The following is a 7,298-nucleotide window of genomic DNA, read 5'->3' as shown; positions in this document are numbered from 1 at the left end:
TTCCTAGGATAATAGTCAATAAAATTAGATCTCAATGTCAAAGCTATATTTTCTAGATGTGGATGCATTCCTTTTCACACCCCCTTTCTGACCATTAGTTTCCCCTGTAGAAATGTTTATGAATAAAATGTATTACTGCATGACAAATGGCTTTGTAAACTATTATGACAGCATAATTTGCAGAAATTTTATTTTATCCTGCTGCTATGTAAGTTTGAGAAAAATGGGAGTTATCTTACCTTGCATATCTCTAAAACCTTTTGTGTACAGAATCTGGACTTCTCTGTCTCTGGAGGCCCTTGATTTCTTTTTTCATTTCCTTTTCATTTATTTAATTTTTGTTGCTGAACCAAAACCAAACAACACTGAATGCAATGTGCTGTCCAGGATTGGATCCTGGAATATAAAAATGGATATTAGTGGAAAAACTGGTAAAATCTAAAATTTAATAATACCAAGCAAACACTGGGTTTTGGATTTTGACAAATATACCAAAGAAATATATTAACACGAAAGGAAAACCAAGGTATAAAGAAACCCTGTATTATTTTTCAAATACTTTCTGTAAATCTAAAATAATTCCAAAATATAGAGTTAAATAAAACATATTAAAGTGTATAAATTACCTGAATAAAAAGTCCTGCCAACACTTTTTTAGGTGCCTAGGAAGGAATCATAAGGAAAATGAGTCAGCACCATTTTAGCCTTTGGTGAGAGAGAGTTTGATTTATTAGACTGAGGAGGAGGGCATACCTGGGTTCTTCAAGTGCTGGAGATGTGTACCCTACTACCATGAAGCATCCTAACAACTGGCAGGAACACTGATTTATAGGTATGTTGAGGGAATTGGATACCAATAACTAATAATGTGGTCTTGGAATTTATGGCAAAAGAACCCTGTACCTTGGCACAGAGAAGATGGAAATCCCAAACTATAAACAGACCATGGAGATTTTGACAGTATTCTTATAAGCAGATTCTATTATGTATTGAAGATTAAAGATCCTTTCCAAGGTTTTTATGCACAAGTTACTGCTCACTATTTTGGCAAAACTCCCCAAAGTTAGGTTCATAAAAGTAAGAACAAATTGGTCACCACTCTGGTTAAAAAAAAAAAAAAAAAAAAAAAAAAGAATCCCACAAGATTTTTCTTGTCCCCCTGACCAAGTGTGGTGAAATATATGCATATTTCTACATTATATGCCATTGAATATGTGTAAGTATCACTATTTGAGTACATTGAGGATTTCTGCTAGACAACTTCTCCTTCTAGTATGCTGCTACCCACAGGTTGAAAAACACTTCTTATGAAAATCTACAGCACAGGCTGATTAAACAGAGATACCTGCATTTGGAAACTAGACAATAAAGGTCATATTGCACAATACAAGATATAAAGTAATAAGATGTGTTCTAAACTTATAAAATTGAGTGCATTTAAAATTATGTTATGGGATACATTATATAATTATGTTCCTGTATAATTTGGAAGGTAGGACCTAATAACATTCAGTAAACTATTTTTTGGTCAATTGGTAAAATTTTCTGTTTCATATGATACAGTAATAAAAGTGAATGCAAAATAGCTCATCTGATTTGGTAAAAAAGACTTGAAGAAAAAAATAACCTTATTTTAATGTTCTTAATACATGTAAATCAATATCTAAATGACAAACTTATTTCAAAATATACCTAGCATACAGCAGCTGGATGTCAAATGAATCTTTCTAAATAAAATAATAAATTGACTGCCACTGGGAACATAAACTTTTATTGTATGAAACATTTTTAGTTCATAATGTAAAATTGGCAACATTGGTGATTCATTGTTCATGTAACAGCTTGAGATCAGCAGTAAAGTGTCGATTATTTTGTTTTAATATTTTAAGCCTTCTAAACCACTACAGACATTTTATTCTAAGTATAATGAGAGGGTGAAAAAGAACCTAAATGAATTGTTGAATGAGCTGAAGCACCATTTGCATTATCCTACAGAAACTGAGAATAATTTGTAAAATTATTCAAAATTCATGTTGGTTGCATATATTTCATTCATTTAAATATTTCTAATTTCATCAGCTTCATAGAACTGTTATGCTCCAAGAGATCTTAGAAGTGGATTTTTATTAAGTTGGTATTGGATACAGAAGAAATATATTTGAAACAGTTTCTTGGGGAGATTATATATATCAAATTAATGGAGAATAAATTATGAAATTACAGTAGTTATGTGTAGTTATCCACAGTGGGTTCTAATTTGAAAGAAATAGAGAATGTAATGCAAAATCCAATCTTTAATATATGGAACTAAAGATTGAGTTTTGAGAAAGTTTTCCCAATATTGCTGTCTACTCTACATTTGCTTGCAGACGTACACACATTTCGTTTTTAGCTTCTTAAATGATATGCAGTTTCATTTCACAGCCTCATATATAAGTTTAAATATTTTGCTCATTTAGTCATGATTGGTAGCTTACCACTGCTGTGTAACATATTGCCAATAACTTTATGACTTAAAATTTATTATCACAGTTTCCATGGGTGACAAGTGCAGATGTCACTTGGTGAGATTTTTACTCCGGGTCTCATGGTCAACAGTTCCATCATCTGGAAGCTTGTCTTGAGAGAGTCACTTCCAAGCTCCTTCAAGTTGTTTGTTGAATTTCTATTGTCCACCCCATAGGACTGAAATCCCTGTTTTCTTGGTGACTATTAACAGGGGACCACTCTTAATTCCACTCTCAGGTTCTTCTATAGGAAGTTCACTTTTGCTTCTCTAAAGGTACAAGGAGAATCTCACTCAATTCAAACATCTGTCTAATATAGTCCTCTATGACATAATGTAATTACTAGAGTGACTATTTCATTATATTAATAGACTCCACTCCCACTCAATGGAAAAGGATTGCCATAAGGCATATATGGCAATATAGAGAATATTGGAGTTTACGTTAGAATTCCACTGACCATAGATACTGTTTAAAGATGAGGAAACTGAGACACATATAGACTTGGTAAAATACTCATTCTCATCCATATAGCTAGAACTGAGCAGAGTCAGGGATCGAACACAGGAGGTCTACTACCAGTGATAATGTTGTAAACTGTACACTAGGCTAATTATTTTCTGACCTTTCTACTACAAAATTCTATGAAAACACACTTCTTCCAGGGCACTATTTCTATATAGACAGTAAAATAATAAAATGGTGCCATATTTAAATTCTGGACATGACAAAAATCTCAAACTTGTCCATAAAGATGGAGTTTGACCAATGTAGACTCACAGACTTGCACGAATCATTAATATGTATTATTATTGATGCTATTGTTATATAGAATATAAAAGTGACAACAATCCACCTACAGAATTAACTATATCTACCTTTCTACATACAAGGCATTGGATATGCATTCTGTCTGCTAGATTGCCTGGGCACCATTTAGTAAAATCACAATTCTCATTAATTCCATCCTTTGACTATGAAAAGTGAAACAGGCCTTTGCTCTTCCTCCGTTCTGCATCGAACCCCTCACAATTGCTGCGGAGCAACTGCAGCCCAACATTCTCTCGGTCTGATTCTCGCTCCCTTGAGAACCTGGGCCCCACATCCCCTACTTTCCTGGATGATCTGTCCCTTCCCCACCCTCTAAAACGTCCAATAATCTACAGAGGGTCTTCCTGAAACCCGCAGAGGAAAATTCAGGCAGCACCTCGCATTGATATAGAAGGAGATGGTATCAACATTAGGAAAAGTTTCTCAAGAAAGAAACGACAAGAAAGTTTCTCAAGAAAGCAATGTTAAGGCGTCATGTCTGAAGAATGATGCTGAATTTAAAAAGATATTTGGTATCACTAAAGATTTGCAAGTGTGCCTTACTCGAATTCCTGATCATTTGTACTCTGGAAAAAGTTTTGATTCCTTTAGCAGTGTGGTGAAGAGTAGAATTAACACTGAGACGGAGTTTGTGGTGAAGGAAGAAGAAAGAAAACAGAGTTTTAATAAGAAAAGAAAAACAAAAAAAACATTAAGAAGATGGATCACACAAAGAAGAGAAAAACCGAAAGTACTTGCAACACAGTCATAAAAGGGGTATCTATTGTCACCAGTTCCCAACCGCTGTGCAGTGTTTTACCGACTTCAGTTGTATCAAAAAATAACATTCCCACAAGACGCAGCAAAACCAGAGAAGAACAGAGAACTGAGGTGGAAGACTGTTCCCATGAGGAGGAGAAAGGTACATTGAGTTCGTGTGCAGCTTTTGAACAAAGTAACTCCTTTAATAAAAAGTATACTGAAGATATTTTCCCAGTGACACCACCAGAATTAGAAGAAACCATCCAAGATGAAAAAATAAGACGACTTAAGCAAGTGCTAAGAGAGAAAGAAGCAGCTCTTGAAGAAATGCATAAGAAGATGCACCAAAAATAATAAAATATTCTATACTGAAAATCTTTAATATGAAATAATTGTTTTTTAAATAGACTTTTGTATTAATACAGTAGTTCACCCTTATCTACCAGGGATGATTTTCAAGTGGATGTGTGAAAGTGGAGATAGTACTGAATCCTGTATTCAAGTGCTGTGTTAACTGTTGACAGTCACTCCAATAAGTTACATTATTGAATAATGGTCAAGTAGCATATACAGTGTGGATACTCTGGACAGAGGGATGATTCATGTCCTGAGCCACCTCTCAAAATGACATAGAATTTAAAAGTTATAAATTATTTCTTTCTGGAATTTTCCATTTTAGTATTTTTGGATAACAGTGGATAACTGAAATTACAGAAAGCACAACTACAGATAAAGAGGGACTATCACTAAGGTATAAGTGTATTCTGAAAATGAAATCTGTTCATATTCTTTGACTGTGAAACCTGTTTTTTGGTCAGTTGATTGTAGAATTTTATTTAAGGAATACAGAAAAGGATTCATATATTACTTGTTGAATAATCTACATGAGGTATCGGAACCATTTTCTTGGATACCTTTTTCTGGAAGGAAAAAAATCATATTTTTCTATTATTTTAACCGAAAACTTCTCGAGTTTGAATATTTGTATAAGATTTTTGTTATTGTTGTATATTTAACTAAATTGCTCAGGTATTAGTCCAACAATAGATAATTATTGTGTATAGTCCAAGAGAGGAAATCAGCAGTAAACTTAAATTTACCATTGACTTTATATATGTACTCTCTTGGTTTCGTTACCCATAAAATTATGATAACTTCTACCTACCATTGTTGATTTTTTAAAATTTCATTTAAAAATGTATTTAAGCAACATTATTTAAGTATTTAACCACTTTCCAAGAGTGAAGGATGCCTGTTTTGTAATTTGACAGAGTTATTTTATATAATCCAAAATAGTATTTGTGGAATTCAGGCTATTTGATACATTGTTGGTTTAAAGTGATGTGTTATTAGGCAGCAGTACCCCCTATTCTCCTTTTACTCCTTTTTCCCCCTTTGATATATGTACATATGTTATATAGATTGTGTAAAAAGTAGATCTGAACAGTGATCACATTTGATACTTTTAAACTGTGAAATGTAGTTTTTCTAAATAGAGGCATACATTTTTCTATATTTTTTTATTTGGGAGAGTTTAAAAGTAGCGTGGGGATAGGGATTAAGAAGAGAGAAGAATTAGAAAATGATTAGCAAATTCCTGGGAAAAAATAAGGTCTAAAAAACTGTGTCATGGCAACCAAAGAGAAAAATAGCAAATCAAAAAATACTGAACAGGATTGAGATAAGTACATTAACTAGATTCTGCTGCCTTTTTATTTTTATAAATAGCTTTATTGAAATATATTTCACATAGCATGAAATTCTCCTTTTTAAAGTGGTGTTTATTCTATTCAAGGTATACAACCCTCAATACTCACACTTTGAACATACCAGAAACAAGTCCTATACCATAGTCATCACCCATTTCCTATCTCTCCCTGCCTAAGCACCACTGTTTCTGTAGAACTGCCTGTTGTGAACATTTCATCTGCATGGAGTCATACAATATTTTTTCTTTTTTTGTGTGTGTATTTGTTTTGTTTTTCTTAGCCTAATATTTTCAGGGTTTATCCATGTGGTAGCATGTATCAGTACTTCATTATTTATTGCTGAATAATGTTTTCTTGTATGAATATATAGTCATCCCCCAATATCTGGCAGATTGGTTCCAGAATGCTCCTGAGGGACATCAAAATCTTTGAATATTTAAGTCTGTTATATAATATGGCATAGCATTTGCTTATAAGCTACTCATCTCCTTCTATATACTTTAAATAATTTCTATATTACTTGTCATGCCTAATACAATGTAAATTCTATGTAGATAATTGTGCTGTATTGCTTTGGAAATATTGACAAAAAATGTCTGTATGTGTTCAATGCAGACAACATTTTTTTGTTGTTGTGGAACTTGCAGACAAAGAGGGCCAATTGTATCACACTTTGTTTTTGTATTCATCTGTTATGGACATTTGGATTATTTCCACTTTGGGCCACTAAAAATGTTGCTATGAATGTTTGTGTAAAAATTTTTGTGTGAACATATTTTCAGTTACCATGAGCATGTATGTAGGCATGTAATTGCTGGTTTATACAGTAACTGTTTAACATTTTGTATAACTGCCTTACAGTTCCAGTCAGGTTTTCCTCCATCTACTCCACTTAAAGAGATCTTGTCAAGGTCCTCAGTGATTTCCATGTTACTTAATCCTAAGGTCAACTGTCAGTCTTCTTAATAATTTCATAAATCATTAATGACTTTGATAAACATTTAAAACATAAAAAAAAGTAAAACAAAGTATTTTCTAATGCACTTTGGCTAGGTAGCCCAAAATTTTGAGTCTGACAAAAACATGCCAGAGAGTAGTACAATCTCTATGCCCCTATGTATAAATACCAGGTTTTGGTGGATGAGTAAATAATTGATAAGGTATGAAGTACTATCTTTTTAAAAAATACAATAAAATTGCTCTTTCCAATTTATTCCATAAACAATTTATCAATATCTACTCTAAGTTATGTACTCTCATGTTTAATATTATTTGCAAGTCAAAGTGTGGCATCCTACCCTAAAGAACTTCATTCTTCAGCCACAAATAATGAGAATTTAATAAACAATTCCCAGATACACAAAACAATAGCAACAGAGAAAGAGAAAGAGAGAAGAAGAAGAAGAAGAAGAAGAAGAAGAAGAAAAAGAAGAAGAAGAAGAAGAAGAAGAAGAAGAAGAAGAAGAACAACAACAACAACAACAACAACAACAACAACAAGAACAAGAAG

The 7,298-nt window shown here is 32.9% G+C and overlaps 1 pseudogene; it reads left to right on the top strand.

Annotated features, from left to right (window-relative positions):
• The first annotated feature begins 3,722 nt into the window (after positions 1–3,722).
• LOC124971369 (ligand-dependent nuclear receptor-interacting factor 1-like) lies at positions 3,723–4,433 on the top strand (annotated as a pseudogene).
• The last annotated feature ends 2,865 nt before the right edge of the window (positions 4,434–7,298 follow it).

The sequence above is a fragment of the Sciurus carolinensis genome, chromosome X (assembly GCF_902686445.1).
Source record: "Sciurus carolinensis chromosome X, mSciCar1.2, whole genome shotgun sequence".
Lineage (NCBI taxonomy): Eukaryota > Metazoa > Chordata > Mammalia > Rodentia > Sciuridae > Sciurus > Sciurus carolinensis.
Note: the sequence above shows the minus strand (reverse complement) of the source record. Positions and strands in the feature narration are given on the sequence as shown.